Source organism: Cydia amplana, chromosome 14, assembly GCF_948474715.1.
Source record: "Cydia amplana chromosome 14, ilCydAmpl1.1, whole genome shotgun sequence".
NCBI lineage: Eukaryota > Metazoa > Arthropoda > Insecta > Lepidoptera > Tortricidae > Cydia > Cydia amplana.
In genome coordinates, this window is record NC_086082.1 from 1,363,253 (window position 1) to 1,381,814 (window position 18,562).

The 18,562-nt window shown below is 37.6% G+C and overlaps 1 protein-coding gene across 1 annotated transcript in view; it reads left to right on the top strand.

Moving 5' to 3' along the window:
* LOC134653912 (ski oncogene) overlaps positions 1–18,562 on the top strand; it is a 101,950-nt gene that overhangs the window by 19,745 nt on the left and 63,643 nt on the right. The window lies entirely within an intron of this gene.

Consider the following 18,562-nt stretch of genomic DNA (forward strand, 5'->3'; position numbering starts at 1 on the left):
CTTCTAGTATTTCGTCTACCATACACTTCGCACATACATACTCGTATGATAGTACCTAATTTACTTAGGGCCACTTGTACCATTCACTAACCCGGGGTTAAACGGTTAAACCTGGAGTTACCATGGTCACCAGTACAATTTGTCACTTAACGATTTAACCGGTTAACTCCGGGTTAGTGGGATGGTGCAAGTAGCGCAACTTACAAAACTAAACAAAAGTACTTGTGACCGCGGTTTCCAAACTCCAACGAAATTTAAGATCGATAGATACTGCAGGCAGAGTACCTATATACACTCTAATGTCCATAAATAATGTCTATGGTCATTAATTAACTTTTTTTGACAAGCCATTACGCAAATTACTGCAGAACGCAGCATTGGACACGAATTCGCCATTTGCTTTAATGTATAAATGCTTTATTCAGAGCACGTTTGGCCAACATAACGCGTGTGAATCCAAATTAAAAATACTTAAACGTAAGTAACTTTTTTTAAAGGGCGCTTACCAGAAATACTCGAACAGAATTCAGAGCCGGAATTTGTTTCATAAACATTCTTCTTCCTCGCGTTATCCCGGCATTTTGCCACGGCTCATGGGAGCCTGGGGTCCGCTTGACAACTAATCCCAAGAATTGACGTAGGCTCTAGTTTTTACGAAAGCGACTGCCATCTGACCTTCCAACCCAGAGAGGAAACTAGGCCTTATTGGGATTAGTCCGGTTTCCTAACGATGTTTTCCTTTACCGAAAAGCCTTCAGTTTCTAAACCCACACTCTTATTATAATGCCTTTTATTGTGTAACAGTCACATAAACTACCGTAATATGTAGGTACACTATGTTATGGTTGTTTAAGTTGTTTTATTGTCAAGTACAAAATACCCGGTGGTCGAACTCACAAAACACTTCATTTGAGCGGTGGACATTTGGCAAATACGGTTCGCTGAATTGGGGTGCTCCCTGAGGGATCCACTCCAATGAAATGAAATAATAGTTTTCTTTTTTGCGTAGTCGTTGTAGTGATGTTTTCAGGCAAAAGGTCGCATTTTTACACGACTGTTTTATGAATATTGTCACTGAAAAACCTGTAGCGTCCCGAGTTATAGTTGGTCAAACCAATTTGTCAGTAAATAAGAACAAAAAAAACTATACTCATCCTTTTCTTTTGGGTGCCAGTACTAGACAAAGATATACTTGGTCAACCAGACCTTGACAGTAGAAAAAGGCGGCAAATTTGAAAAATGTAGGCGCGAAGGGATATCGTCCCATAGAAAATTTGAATTTCGCGCCTTTTTTTACTGACAAGATTTGGTTGACCAGCTTTAGTGTATTTTCTCTGTCTATGTTTGAAATGAGACAGTCCTTTGACAAACTATAGCTTGGCCCGTCTCTTATAGAGATGCCTTGTCCTTGTATACCCTCATTAAAGCAAAGCAAAAAAAATGTACATTTTTCACTTCAATTTTTTACGGCAATTAAAATTAACGTACCAAATCCATCATAAAACAGGCCAAAAAAATATTAAAATCACTCACGCACATACTTTATCTTAGTAAATACTAGTAGCTACTGTAAAATGTAGGTACATATTTTAGAATCCGGTTCTTATCTTTGGCGCAAGTGTGGTTATTACCTATGGGCCGTTCATCTTAATTAAAAGTACAAAATTACTATGATTCTGATACAGAAACATCTAAATAAGGAATTTGTATGATAATTTTAGTACAGTCAGCATTAAAGTAACGGATACGCGTCAAAAATGTCTATACCATTCTGTGTCTCTAATTCTTAACATAACAAAAAGAGATAAAGTTAGACCAAGCCAAATAGGGCTATTGTTCAAGTGTTATTTTAAACGTCAAACCTCTATGAAATTATGACGTCTAACTCTAGCTGTCTCTATATGTAGAACATATGGGTTCTACCCTTCATAGTAGAAAAAATCCGCTGTGACTGATACTTTTGTCGTGTTGTTTTGTCATCCTATCAAAATTAACTGTACGTCCGACTACTAACTTGGTCGAATATTCGGTAGGTCGAAAAAACACCGTCAAGAGTACGATCTTCAGTCCATATTTTTCTACTTTCCGACCTCACGTGTCCTCATTCTAAATCTGGATCTACCTAATACCTTTATAATACTATAGATAGATAAAGAACCACTTAATAAATAATCCACGAGAAAAGGAAAAAGTTTATTGGCTTTGTCTTTCTGTTTATTCGTCAAACTTAATATTCATTTGACGTCGAACTAAACAGTCCTCATTTTAAATGCGAAAATTCCTCATAAATTCGGATCCCCCTGACCTCAGAGTCCTTATTGCAAACACGTGTAGAGTTCGTTGATCTAGCTTTTCTAGACCCTGTGGTTTTAAATGGCAATAAGAAACTTGTTTTAAATGTTCCTTGAGATGATTATGAATAGAGAAGCGTGTAGGCCAATTAACAGTTATACATATACATACATATTACTAGTTCTAAGAATAATCCACTTTTTCCGTTCTAATGAATTAAGAAGGCTAGGCTACTCAATGTTTGCTTAAAAAACTGTGGAACCAAATTATACTATACTCATATAATTTATATAATTACCCGCCCCTTATTCATAAACGCGCTACAAACTTCGATTAGCTAATAGTCGTTTGTCCTTATCTATCATTTTGACTTATGTATTTGTAAGAAAGGGATAAAACATAATTTAACTAAATCAGGTCCGTAAATTTTCATGAATAAGGGGGTTAATCTTAAACCAAGCAATTTTCAAGTTATGGATACCCCGCCATTGCTAACTCTTGTAGAAACGATCTCCTATAACATAATCAACATTTATAGATCAACAAATTCAATTACATTATCTCCGCTTAAGCCATTTCAAAATTTCTCGTTCCAAAATAAATTCGGGAACCCCCCTTCTACCTTCAGACACGTGTAGAGTTCATTTATCTAGCTTTTATTTGGACCCTAGAATGTTATTCACAATGCTTTGACCTCATCGTTTTAGATTAACCAAAGAAGTGTGATCTCCAAGTAAAGCTTGCCTGCCTTTAAGACAAAGATCATCAAGATCATCAGTAGATCATTTTAGCAGTAAGATTTATGTGCGTGTTATATGCACTTTTGACTGTGTGTTCTAAATAAATAAATAAATATAGCTCGTTACTTCCCAGAACGTTCAGAATGTGGAATGAGTTACAGAGGATTTCAAATTTATGTATTTTTAGGCCAAATTATACTAAAAGTATAGATATAACCTTTTGTGAATTCATTAGACCTGCGTACGCAGAAGCTACACGGGTGGAAAATTAAACTAGGGACCCTACCCATCAGGGATGTTGCGGATGCCGATTTTTTGACATCCGCGGATGCGGATGCGGATGCGGATTTTTAAAGGCTCACATCCGCGGATGCGGATGCGGATGCGGATGTCAAGATAGTACCATAAAAAACGTCAAATATTACATTTTAGGAATTTTTATTTCAAAAAACCAGCCAAGTGCGAGTCGGACTCGCGTTCCAAGGGTTCCGTACATTAAGTCCAACTCACGCTTGACTGCTCATTTCTAATAGGTTTTTTTGGTTAATGACTAAATTACCTAGCAGTCTAGCATGCTAAGACGTTCCTGTACCGACCTGTTCCACATCCGCATCCGCATTAAATCCGCATCGATTTTATGCGGATGCGGATGCGGATGTTGAAAATAATGCGGAAGTTCCGCGGTTGCGGATGCGGATGCGGATATTCGCAACATCCCTGCTACCCATACCCTGTGGACCCGTGCGCCACACCCGTGTAGGCAAAGTAACTGCCGGCACTCTGACTTTAAACAAGCTTTTATACTCCGTGTTAACTATTAAGAGACGTTTTAAGTGGGTTTGTTTAGGACTTTTAAAGTACCATGTATATATATATTCTTCATGTCCATATGGCGTAATAAATTGGGGTAAGACAATGTAGAAAAATGTCTACATTTGGGTTTTAGTCCATATCATGTCATCATCTTCCTAGAGCGTTGTCCCGGGTTTTTTGCCATCCACCACCTTTTTTTGGAAGCCTGGGGTCCGCAGGATAAATTCTTTGCTATTTTTTGGTATATATATAAGTCAAGTTGTAATAAATTCTTCCTTTGTTAACAAAAAGTCAAAAATTCTACAGTGAATTCTATCACAATAATCCAATATTTTTTGGCAATTTCTTATAGATATATTCATTATTTTAAGCTTTTACCTATTTTTTTTTATTTATAAATCGCTATAATGGAATTCCTGAACCTACTAAATCTAACGTATCGTTGACTAGCGACCAACTCCCAGTTACATTTGTCCTCTACCAGGATTTACGTAACCATTTTTGTATTTCCTATTATTACATGGAACAAGGAAAATAAGCAAAAAACCTTGCGCCATTGCTCTAGTTTCTGGGATAATTAATTATATACTTAATCGACGATGACGCCATTTCATATTTGTTCCTTAAAATATCTTCTTTTATTTTATTTATGCACGCATTACGAATACCTTTTTTCTCGTCTTATTTTCCGTAAATGATATATCAAGTAAATAATGATGGCAGTAGTATCTAGGTTCTAACGTGGTCATACTAACCCGATGTAACTATTGAATTAATCTGCTGAGTGAAGTCACTCTGCTGAGTAGACACTAGACACATTTTCGTCTCAATGAACATGTCTAAGTATACGTTGTATTATCAGTAAGACTCCTTATAGTAATATGCTTAATTCAAGCAAACTGCTTAGCAAGCTTGTACATGGATTTGTTCATTTCGTGAAGGCTTGCGCGATGTAAAACTTGTCGTATGTACAGCAACAGTTTCAACTGATCATGGTCCATGACTAAGTATGTCTTCGTAAAAAGGTTTAAACATTGTCAGCAGTGTACCTCTAGATATATTGGGACGCATCACAAAATAGCTGTGCCTCACGGCCATCGCTAAAGGCCAAATGCCGTCGATTTTTTCATATCACATTTTCATCCCGAAAGCCCCGCGGCGGATTTACCTGTCCCTAAACCAATATGATAAAAGGCTTATATCCCATGTAAAACACATAAAGTTCAGCTATATGGTGTACCGTGATAAGTTGCCCGGGCATTTTTCATTTCCATGCGCGGAAATGATTATACCTCGAGGGTGGAGGTTACACATTCAGTCGACATTAATTGAAGCGGACAATGTGTTCAAAAATATCTGAACAAGCACTTTAGCTTCTTGACAATCGAGGCTTTGTTTAGATATTTGTTAACACTTCGGTCGCCCTGATATATCTGGTGGGGACTACGTTACCTGCCTGGGTAACCAGTTAAGTTTGGCCTCGTAGTCAAATATCTATATATATAAATGCAAGTGTCCTGACTGACTGACTGACTGACTGACTGACTGACTGATTCATCAACGCAGAGCCGAAACTACAAAAGCTAGAAAGTTGAAATTTGCACACTAGGTTGAATTTATAAAGTGTACAAGAGATAAGAAGCGATTTTGAAAAATTCAACCCCTAAGGTGGTTAAAAAGGGGATGAAAGGTTGTATGGGGTGCAAGTTTTATTTTAAGCTAGGAATTTGAAACTTTGTAAAAATATACTATATTAAAAAACAAGAAAACTAATTTCTGCGTTTTCGAAAATTCATCCCCCAAGGTGGTGAAAAAGGGGTTGAAAGTTTGTATGGAGATCAAATATTTTTGTGAGTTTTGGACTTGAAACTTTGTATATGGGGATATTATTATAAAACGGGAAAAGTAATTTCAGCGTTTTTGAAAATTCATCCCCTAACAGGGTTAAAAAGGGGTTGAAAATTTGTATGGAGTTCAAATTTTATTTTAAGCGAGGAACTTGAAACTTCGTAAAAATATATGTTATTAAAATACAAGAAAACTAATTTCAGCGTTTTTGAATATTCATCCCCTAAAGTGGTGAAAAAGGGGTTGAAAGTTTGTATGGATATCAAACATTTTTTCGAACGCGGGACTTGAATCTTTGTATTTCGGGATATTATTAAAATACAGGAAAAGTAATTTCAGCGTTTTGTAAAATTCATCCTCTAACAGGGTTAAACAGGGGTTGAAAGTTTGAATCCATTACAAATGCTTTGAAACTTTTTAGAAAGGCATAATAGCCGATTACAAAAAAAGTAATTGCAACGTTTTTGGAAATTCAACCCCTAAGGGGGTTAAAAAGGGGATGAAAGTTCGTCTTAGGGTGCACATTTTATTTAAAGCTAGGAACTTGAAACTTTTTAAATAGGTAGTTAGGTAGTAGGTTTTATTAAATAGAGGACATGAAAATCTTCTAAGGGGGTTTAGAGGGATTACATCGAGGACAATTTTATTCAGTTAGGGGCTTGAAACTTCGTAGGTTGTGAAAGAAAAGTCTCATGCGTTGTATAATATTAATAATTAAGAAATGATTAACCGTCCTACCGCAATCTCTTGCTGCATAATGTTCTAAGCTAATGTAGAATATATAACCACCAATATACAAATCCACGCGTACGAAGTCGCGGGCAACAGCTAGTGTGTTATAAGTATGTGTGGTGGGAGATCAGAAAGGTATGTGATGAGTTGTAGGTTGTAGGCGATGGTTATAACCTTGGCAAGGTAAAACAAAAGCCGATTTTGGCTTCTTTAGTAGATTGGCGAACTTCGTGAGCTACGGAACTACTTTCATCTAAAACAATGTGTTATTGTGAAATCTCCTCAGTAACCCAAACGGTAGTTTTTAGCCTTATTTTCGTGTTATTTATCGTTAAAAATAGATAATTGAAGAAGAACCAAATGTTTGTATATGTATAGGTATGTCAAACGAAGTCGGCAAACTTTAAAATCTGCCTCCGGAATCCTTTTACTATTTAATTCTTACTTTAAATAATGAGTTAATGAAAAACTAGTAATTACACCGTTAAATAAAGTTTCAATATCATTATCAAGAACTAGATACTCTTTAGCAAAAACAATAACATCCTCATTGCTACAAGATATGTCTATTAAGCCATTATCTGCGCCATTTTCAAGCAAAAGCTAGTTAATTAACGCTTGTAAATAAGGCGGTTCTGCCATAAGGATGTGGATAGAAATCGCCTTTATCGACATCGGCAATGTGGTACTCTTTGACTGAAAACGATTAGATTCTTATCTCTCACTCATAGACGGTTAACAATTATCATCATTATTAACATTCTAAGTGTTATGGCATAAATAGAAGTAAGTAGGTTATGTTATGTACCTACGTCAAACCTGAAACAGTTCTTAAAATCTTATAGAAAAAGCCTAAAGAAGTTTTTATTTTCGTTGGAATCTGCAATTTTATATGGTTAATAATCATCACGAGAGAAAATATCTACGTTTTCCATTTAAATTGCTTCTAAATCCTCTTAGACGAGTCGCTCGAGAAAGAATCTCATTATACGCATGTTTTGTGCCTGTTTTGTCATGGAATGGGCAGTGATTTGATTATGTATCTCATTATACAATTCTTCTAATATATAGATTTATTCATTTCCTCTTCATTTCATTTACCTAACTACCTACTCTATTAATCATCGCTTGTATTCATCCTGTCGGTTACCCAAGACAGTTTGGGCTTGTCGCGGATAATTGGACATTTCTAATTAATGTTATTATTTATTACCACTCGCAGCACTGTTACTTTCCTATTAATTTACCTAGATTTAAGTCTATTTTAGTGTTGTTGTGTATGTGTGTTTCGAATAAAGCATCATTCGTTCATTCATTCATTCATTTATACATCATATCCTTTTAACCTTCATTAGAATTAGTGGTGTATGCTTCAGAGATTCAGACGGAATTTCCAATTACTGCCAGTGTGTCAAACTAAACAGACGGTACACCACATTTTGAGTCCTATCACCATGTTAACGTGAAAATGGCAAATTCTCTCGACGAATGCTCAGGTATCTTAGTAGAGGCCTATAAAAACATATCCCATTCCATTCTATTTTAATCAAAATTGCATTTGTATTGGCAAGTCTTACGATTTACTACTTATATCTAATGGTCTACCCCCGATTTTGCTCGACTAGTAAAAACGCTTGCATTAATCGCAGTCCAACCACAATGTAACACACATTCCCGTGTTATAAGTTCGCGAAATGGCGGCGAGATGAATCGGTATTTAGGTCAGCAGAGCTGGCGAGTGCAGGTTTTTACCCCGCACTCCTGAACGTTAGCGCAGTATACGACCTGTTATGGCTAGCTCATAGTTTCAACTTTTAGGTCCATTTCGTTTGATTTAAGCTGTATCATAGACGTGCAAACGATTAAAAAATTTATCTCTTTGCTTACGTATCAATTTTGTTCTTGATTCAGTCGGACGAACTGGAGAGAACCTGTAATTGGATTTTTGTATCACATTTATAAAACCTATTGACATGTTAACAGCTGTTGGATGTCCGAATGTCCGAATAGTAATAAATAATAAATTAGAACATTGGGATTTTCATTTTAATATCTGGGATAGAAAAAAAGGGTTTGTTTTGGTTAACTTTTGTACGTCCCACTGTTGGACACAGTTAATTGACAAAAGGTATTGGGGACTGTATATACATATCCCTATATGAGGCCAAAGCGGGTTCCGCAAATATATGCGTATTTTATGGTTAATCAAATGTAATGATTTGAGAAGATCTGACGTTATGTATCTGGATGAAATAAAGGTAAGTGAAATAAAGACCCCCTGTAGATCCATTAGCAGTAGATTCAAGTCAACAGAGAACATTTATAATATGATCAAGGGACGCACGAGTTGTGCTAAAGTTCAAAAACACGATCTGTTTACCACTCCACGTGTAACGCCAAAGAGCGTTGTATCTCGAAGATTTAGACAATTCTCTCTTAACCAATCGTACATATACAAATGGATGGTGTTTAGCAATAACGCAATAAATTGTCAACTCCAAAAAATTACGCTTAAAGTTGACATTTTATTGCAAAATGAATGTGGGTTGACACATTTTTGATAAACACCATCCAAATATCAAAGAGAAATTTAGAAGACAGAAGATTATTTGTTAGTTTTGAGTTTTCTATTTCTTGAAATGCTGAGTTTGGTAATTCAGACTTGTAAAAATACGTTTCAAAGAACTGTTATTATTATCAGATCATTAATTGTTTTACACACTTTTATTTAGCTTCACTGCGTATACCTACCTACCTATCTTCTTCGTATAGTGCTTTAAATTAAATCTTGTAAATAAAATTTGAACCACTTCCCGGTATCTGATTCAGTTTAAATTTTGTAACTATTTGGAGCAGTATCGTAATTCTGCTATGCTCACATGGAGGAGATCTAATGCTGCAGTCAGTGGGTTGCCAAAGGAACTCCTCGATGGAAAAACAAACACATCGAGCTTATTAGAAAGGTCTCAAGAAGTACTCGATAGACGCGCAGATGAGAAAAAGTACAGTCAGCAATAAAAGTGTGTGTCACAAAAAAAAATACTACTTGTTTATCTTTACCGGATGATCTATCAGCGTTTTTAATCTATTTCATGTCATCATCGAAACATAGTTCCGCTTATAAACAAACAAATAGTCAGGTAGCCTACGCTCTCTATTATGTATTTACCAAGTAGGTATTCTGTATTGGTCACTCTGCCCACTTGCTCGGTGTATTTGCGGCCGCGGCTTGTCACCTCGCCAACGTTATTATTAGACCGTTGTCAACCGTTCTTGCGTAAGGATATCATATTCGTTTCTATAAATTTACGCGTCAACGCGTTAGGTGATAAACTGATAATCCAATTTGTTTCATTAGGAAGCCAAAAAATTTAATGGCGTTATCCGGCTCGAAGGACCAAACTGGCTAATGACTTAAATACTTTGCAACGCATAATAGTAGTTTTTATATTGAATTTTTACATTTTAATATATTTTCAGAGTATAATTGAGATAAAAGGAGGCACCAAAGAGTAGTATAATATATAGGTAGACACCTCGCGCGCTGGGCATTATTCTTCTGTCGCAAGAGTAGCGCGGCGCGCCTCTTTTGTTTTTATCTCATTTCCTGACTTAACGCTCCCTCTTAAATATGTACTAGAATATATCTAGAGTTATAATTATAACTTGTCAAAGATCAAAATAAGTCTCACACCAAGATAAACAAATCATAACATTTTACAAAACGTAAACAAGCGTCAGCATGACAGCAACTGACGTCAACGCGAAAATATCAATATAATAGGTAGTGTTAGTAAAGAGAACGACGGAAAAGAATTGCTTAGAAATGTTTTCTTATTGGACATTTATATTTAAAATAAAAATAAGTTGTAGAATAATTTCAACAGACATTAGCATGAAGTTTGTAGACATTAACGGAATTTCGTCATTACAAAATAACTGTTTATAAATAAATACCGACTTTATTCTGTGTAACTGTAAAATCGAATAGATAAAAAAAAGATGTTATGTAGGTATTTTTTAAATACGGTTTGCAAAAAAATCTAAATGTTTGTCAACATTTTTTTATCAATTTGTTTGTTTAACAGTATCTGTAAGAAACGAGTATTCTTGATTGAAAGGCAATAGTCCATAGCGCTGACGAGACGCCGACGCTCAAAAGATACTTGAGTGTCTTTCTGACTCTAAGTAGTTCTTGTGATGTTGTATATGTCTGTGGACAGCGTTAACCCGGTAATTTTTACTGTATAAATTTTTTTTTAATCGTTTTTACAATCTCACACATGAGGATGCCGAAGACCGGGCAAAGTGGAGAAGACTAAGCAGGAAAGCGGACCCTGGCGCTAGGCCGAGAAAACGCTAGGTTGAAGAAGAAGAAGAATCGTTTTTGCTGTTAAATTATTTAGTGTCGATACACGAATAGAGTCAGGTTAGGCCAGCATGGGGACTATGGCCAAACCTCTTTCGTGAAGTTCAGTATTTTCGTTCCATGGGTTATCTTTTAAATATTCGGTGACGATTTTAATCCTGATTTATAAACAACAGAACAACACCAATACAAATATCACACCGGACAGCAATACATTATGTAAGCATCATATTTTATGTAAGCTTCAAGCAAAACCTACTTGCTTCCTGAACTTAAAAAAGAAATGTTGATAAACATTTGACATTCAATTATTCACGAATGTAAGTTTTGTTTTTCATTGTTATGTACCCAGGGGTCATTGACCTCTACGAAGGTTAGGTTTCTGACCAGAATATTCTACACATGTTCTACAATACGAGGGTTGATGTTGACACTGTTGACAGACGCACATGGTTAATAGGTTCTTGCAGCGGACTCGACAGAGATTGCTATTTAGATTATATTGTTTATGTAGATAGTAGACTATCGTAGAGTTGTTGATGATACGTGTTATGTTCATAAAAATCGATTTATGTATTTGCTTTGTGATGTAATTTGATCATAATTGCCTAATCGATTTTCTAAACTTACCTAAAAACAATAGAGCATACTTCTAGACGAAGAGGACCCCATAAATTGATTTAGTTTAGTTCCAAACTCTTATTTCAGAAATTCTCACTTTACGATTGTCAAGTAGTTCTCCTAAACGCATAGTGGCCAAAAGCTATAACGTGTGGAATTCTAAATATCTTGATGTGTTATATATTTCATATCTGCATATTCTAGAGGCCAAGTTGTAACAATTAGCAATACACGTGCATGTAATTGTAAACCAAAAAAATTCACTGCTTGTCTCGCAACTTATTTTGTTATTCACTCTAGTCGATATCAATGTTAAATCGGGAAGTTGATAAATTTTATTTACATTGTAATTGATCGGTTTCTGCGAAACATCGCTTACATTTGCTATTATTATCATCAATCAGGAAAAAATGCCGTCTTTCACCGTCACATTCCTAATGGCAATTACATTTTTATACAAGTATGGTGCGTGCGGTACGCATGAGAAGTTTCATGCAACGCTCATGACCTGTTGTGACGTCACCCGTCCGCCATGTCGTTGCGCTGTCTGGTGCGCCGGTGCCGCCCCCCCGCGCCCCTCCCCGTCTGCCGTGAGCGGCTGACCTTGTCGCTTGTCCTGCTCCCACCCGCCACGCTAGAGCGAGACGAGAACCGGTATGAAACAAACAAGTTGCGGGAAAGGTCTTTTCTCTTTACACTTTAAAATCGTTTTTTCGCATTTTGATTCTGTGGTAATGACCTTGTGGTGTTAAGTTTTTATTGCGCTATTGTTTACTGATTCGAGTGTGAGCTACTATGTTAATTATGTTTAACGACCACGTTGCTATATAAGAAGCTCAATGCTTTAATATTGTCTAGCTGTTATACTACCTACAACTAAGTTGCTAGGCTCTGTGTATGGTTAGCTGTGGTTGACTTTCACTAAGCAGAGACCACAAGTAGATCCAGAGATGTAGGTACTGTGACTGGTCGTATGCCTATTACATACCTAGTATTAACCTAATTTGTTCATTACAAAACACACAAACTAGAAAGAAATACCTTGAATAGTAAAATCCCTTTCAGTCGCGTATTTCATACATGATTCCAATGAATAATGTCACAATTACAACTTGAAGTGCACGTTTCGTATTTCATCACTTGTGGTTTCATTAAATATATAACCCACTATAAATTTTTTGCTATTTAGATTAATAACTTGCGTAAAATAACCATCACAAGTTGAAACTAACCCAAATATGTGAACTTTTGGCATTAGAATGACAGTGACATTGACAGCGTGACGTTCGGTCGTATTGTAGTCTGAACTCCTAGTACAGCGTTAATACAAACAGTCCAAAAACTCCTAAGATTTTAAACTTCCCGCTATGTTTTGAGTATGTTTGCTACTGGTGAACGTAGAATACTTCCACACGGGAGTGTTTTTCGGAAAGAGGCTAAAAGTATCTCAAAGTAAAATAACACTTGCAGGTTCGTGCGTGTAGAGGGGCCATAAAGCGTTCCCTTTTATTATAATTTAGTCTACTCAAACTGACTACCCGACTATTGCCTGTGAATGTGTGCGTAGACGTCATTGAGAATATCTCCGTCTTTCTCTAAGACGCAAGCGTGAAAGGGATAGATCTTGGTAGCATCGAACTTTACGACTTTTGACCTCTTCCTCGGTTATGGTAGCCTGGTACTTTTGGTAAACATTTGTCTTAATAAATCACTGGTCGTCGGTTGCATATCGCTAATAGGTACGGGGCAAATGACCTCTTCCTCAGTCATGGTATCCTGGTACTTTCTGATTAATGTTTGTCTCGTTGTGTCGCCATTATGTCGCCGTTATGTCGCCGTTATGTCGCCATTATGTCGCCGTTGTGTCGCCAGTATGTCGCCATTATGTCGCCATTATGTCGCCGTTATGTCGCCGTTGTGTCGCCAGTATGTCGCCATTATGTCGCCGTTATGTCGCCATTATGTCGCCGTTGTGTCGCCAGTATGTCGCCATTATGTCGCCAGTATGTCGCTATTATGTCGCCGTTATGTCGCCAGTATGTCGCCATTATGTCGCCGTTATGTCGCCAGTATGTCGCCGTTATGTCGCCATTATGTCGCCGTTATGTCGCCAGTATGTCGCCGTTATGTCGCCATTATGTCGCCAGTATGTCGCCATTATGTCGCCATTGTGTCGCCGTTATGTCGCCAGTATGTCGCCGTTATGTCGCCAGTATGTCGCCGTTATGTCGCCGTTGTGTCGCCATTATGTCACCAGTCGCCAGTATGTCGCCAGTATGTCGCCAGTCGCCAGTATGTCGCCATTATGTCGCCAGTATGTCGCCATTGTGTCGCCATTGTGTCGCCAGTATGTCGCCATTGTGTCGCCAGTATGTCGCCATTGTGTCGCCGTTATGTCGCCATTGTGTCGCCATTGTGTCGCCATTGTGTCGCCATTATGTCGCCAGTATGTCGCCGTTATGTCGCCAGTATGTTGCCATTGTGTCGCCATTATGTCGCCAGTCGCCAGTATGTCGCCAGTATGTCGCCAGTCGCCAGTATGTCGCCATTATGTCGCCGTTATGTCGCCAGTGCGTCGCCGTTGTGTCGCCATTATGTCGCCATTGTGTCGCCAGTATGTCGCCATTATGTCGCCATTATGTCGCCGTTATGTCGCCGTTATGTCGCCGTTATGTCGCCAGTATGTCACCATTATGTCGCCAGTATGTCGCCATTATGTCGCCAGTATGTCGCCATTATGTCGCCGTTATGTCGCCGTTATGTCGCCGTTATGTCGCCAGTATGTTGCCTTTATGTCGCCATTATGTCGCCATTATGTCGCCATTATGTCGCCAGTATGTCGCCAGTATGTCGCCGTTATGTCGCCAGTATGTCGCCATTATGTCGCCATTATGTCGCCAGTATGTCGCCGTTATGTCGCCAGTATATCGCCATTATGTCGCCAGTATGTCGCCAGTAAAAGAGTATAAAAGGCAGGTGCGCGCCGCCGGCGGGAGATTCATTCTTCTACCATCGGCTAGCAGTGACTCTGGTTCTCGGGCGTTTAAATATTCGGTGAGCAAAGTTCCTCTACTACTGTTACTATGTTTGTTTTTGCCGGGAATTATCCTGGTGAATTTAAACGTGGAAATGGTGTCTGTGTTTGGTTTTACGGGGACAATATCGTCGTAAAGCTGATCTTAGACTTTTGTGGAGATTCTTTGTTACCGTGTACGGGATTTAAATATAGTGAAGTTTCCTACGCAGTGTTTTTCTAAGTGCCGCCACGTTATGCAGGGACAATATCGTTGCATAGCAGGGACTTGGAAAGCGTGTCTGTGTTTAGTTTTACGGGGACAATATCGTCGTAAAACTGAACTTGGGCTATTGCGGGGATTCTTTGCTACTGTGTGGTGTTATAGTGAAGTTTTCTACACTGTGTTTTCTAAGTGCCGTCACGTTATGCAGGGACAATATCGTTGCATAACAGGGGCTTGGAAAGCGTGTCTGTGTTTGGTTTTGTGGGGACAATATCGTCATAAAACTGAACTTAGATAGCGGTGTTTAAGGGAATTTCACTTCTGTGTTTAGTTAGTTTGATTTTGTGTGGAGTTTGGTTCGTAAAATAGAACCTAGTTATTTTAGTGTTTTACTATGGGGTCTTTTGCTATATTTTTCAAAACCAGATCATTGTTTGGACTGACTGTTTGTCCGGCTGGGCAGCTCACCCCTTGCGGTGTTAAATGTGAGCTGTCTAGGAGTCTTTTTGCTCCAAGATGAGGGTTATCTTGGCACCTTCTCTTTACCAACATAGAAGGTGAAAAACGTCTCCCTCCTTAGCTCTCCAATGTCCAGCTGTTAGATGAATAATGGGGATGTCACGTGCGCATCATCCGGAGTAATCTGGGCCCATTTGAAATCTACAGTATTTGGAGGCTTCGTATATTAAATATATTTATTTATACCACTTATATACATAATAGGGCCCTGTCTTACCCATGTTGCCACCCTGCCTTTGTGCAACCCGCCATGGGGGGAGACAAGTCCACGAGCTGTTAGGTTGCATTCTCGGAATCGCTCGCCGAACTCTTACAGCTTCTTAGTAGGGATACACTTGCGTATATTCCAAAGTACCAGGTCGATGGTAAGTACGAACTGTGCTTTGGTTATACTAGAGTAGGGACAAGGGTAGGTTTAGGGTAAAATCACACACTAATTATTCGGAATTTAGGGTTCGTTTTAGTCTTGGTCTGTAAAACTGATATATTTTTTCTTTTTAAGGGACTTCAACTACGGTTTCACTATACTAAAATTGTGCGTTAATAGGTAAAGGGTTTCAACTGCTAAAATCTTCCAATATTTTCATTTATTTGGGGAAAATAATTAATGTAAAATCTTATCTCCATTTTTATTTATGAAATTCTGGTTTTCTGGTGTAAAGACGAGGTACTGAGTATTACAATCATGTTTCTAAGGTATTTACACAATTAAATCTTAAATATCAAGTTGGGATTAGGAACACAGTCTATTCGGAGATAGAAAATCGACGTCTAGCTGTTTTAGGGAACCTTTGGCAGGCAAGAGTAATCCAAAGGATAATTTGAGTGAAATAATGCTCATCTTGATATTTCAGTCTCATAAAATTTAGTATATAGTTTAACAAATAAACTTAGTACTTCGTTCATACTTCTAAAAAACTAGAAATACAGTTTATATTTTAGTTCTGGGGAATGGAAATGGGATTCGCATCCCTAGCATTTGAAATAAAAAAGAATAGTAATTTTGATGACTGATGGATACTTTGACACTTCTCTTCATAGTCATCTAGGCACGCATAGGTTCCGAAGTGTTGGTCATAGCCCGTCTGGCTAAAGAGGTAGGGTAGGAGTTCCAATTGACCTTGCTGATTGGACTAGGAGCCCCCAATCCTGCATCGAGCGTATGGGTAGCATATTTCGAATAGAAGCTGGTAGATAATAATATTAAATGCTAGGGTGTAAATGGGCTTACCCCAGGAGTGCTACTCATATGTTATCCCGGAGGCTTAATAGATTGTAGCAGGCTTTTACCAACCCCATTTTTAAACTCATTTTACCAAATATATTTCTTTTATATTCATATTATCATATATGCTGCATTTACCTAAATAACATTATTTGAAGTAAAATATAACAACATTTACATTACAATAATAAATTCTGGTAACTTTCAGTACTATTTCTGTATTTTAATAAATTATTCTAGTAAGTTACTCGTTAACATCATAATAAATGTGCTTCCAATTTCATAATATATTTTTCCCAAAGTCCAGGTAATTGTAAATAAAATCAGAGTCCTAAATTTAGCTGATACTCATTAAAGAACCTAGGGTACCGCGGTTCACTTCGAGGGGTCCTAACGCTAGACTAGACGATCACGACTAAATCACATGGCCATATTCTAAGGGTAAATCTAAAGAGGGTGTTTATATTATGGTTAGTTAAGTAAGTAAGTAAGTAGGTAGTGGGAGGTTACATTTTGGTTCCGTGACCAAGGGATCTAAAATTTACCTTTTAGGTTCATTTTGGATACCGAGGTTTCTAAAAATAAATAATAGAAAGTAGCCTTTACGGCACATTTTGCTGACCGTGTTATGGAATGGGTACACTTAGTTTGGACTCTGCTTTTATTGTGGTAGAAATAAAAGTCATGAAGCATTATCTTTATTATATAATAGTCACTACGCATTGAAAAATAAAATAAATAAATCCTTAAGAGTTACTGTTTAATAAAAATAAAAAAAGTTTTATTATTTTCATTCATCATTCTTGCTGTTGGTAGGGATTCCTTTTTATATTCATGAGTTAGGATGATTACCATCAGAAAAAATCAATTTTAAGTCCATCTTCTTGCGTCATTGATATCTGAAAAATAAAGTAACAAAATTAAAGCCATGTAGTATAATTTTAGCTCTTACAACGGTTATTTTAAGCGAATACAATCAGACATTTCCCCTTGCGTCATAGATTCGTTAAGAAATTAGTTTTATCGCCAGTATCATTAATGAAATAAATAAATAAATATATCGGTCAGGACAATCTTTCACATATCAACCTGGCCTCGGGCTAGGCAGTGCTTGTACTCCTGGTATTAGGCGGCGCAGTGCATACCAGTATGGATAAGTACATACTTAGATAAATAGATAATATTCATGACTTGGGAGCGCATATTCATGTGGTAGACGCGCAGGAGCATGCCGTTGCCAGGCAGTATTCACAGACCGGGTCGCTATCGACTGGGCTAGGAAGCAGTTGCCAATATTCTAGACATAGATTTATCTGAGATAACCTAGGCTAAGATAAGATACCTAGTTGTATAATAATATATACTGTAGTTGAGAAATCAGGGGGGCGTGACACTGTTCATTTCACGTAGGATTTCTGGAAATACTAAGGAACAGGGGGCGTCCCATCTTAAAAGCCAGCAACGCACTTACAACTCTCTGTTTTTCAAACAGTAATCATTCACCACCGGGTAAATTGCCTGTTCTTTTGCCTTCTATATCATAAACAATAAATAGCTACGCACAGCGTGGGTCTAAGTGACAACCACACATACTAGGACTGAGCCTAGTTGATTAGTGTATGTGTACACACACACATGTATGTATGTATGTGCAAGAATCTAAATAAGTAATAGTATCATTATTCATCTCAGCCGAAAGACTTCCAATACTGGACTAAGGCCTTCCCCAAGAATCTCCACGACCATTCATTCACTGCCCTCAACTCAAACAGCAATTATTACTAGAGGATTAGTAGAACATACATAGTATTTGAACATTTACCTACATACTCTACGGTACGGGACCCTAAAAATGTCACAATGTCTGTCAAGAATAAGAATAGCACTGAAATATGTATAATTACTGTTTCATTGTTTCATTCATTGTTTTACCGTTATCTACAAGGGCTCCTGCGAGCTGTCTTGTGTACCTCAGTCATTTGATAATGACTAACTACTCAATCAATTTCATGAAAATCGATTAGGATTTGTAACGAGTTAAGCACCTGGGCGAACAGTGTGCATACATAAGCATTTTTGTAGTACAAAGTGGTACCATGTTATCATAGCTTGGCTTAGGATTACAGTATACTGTTCTGCTGACGGCACTTTGCTATCATGTTCT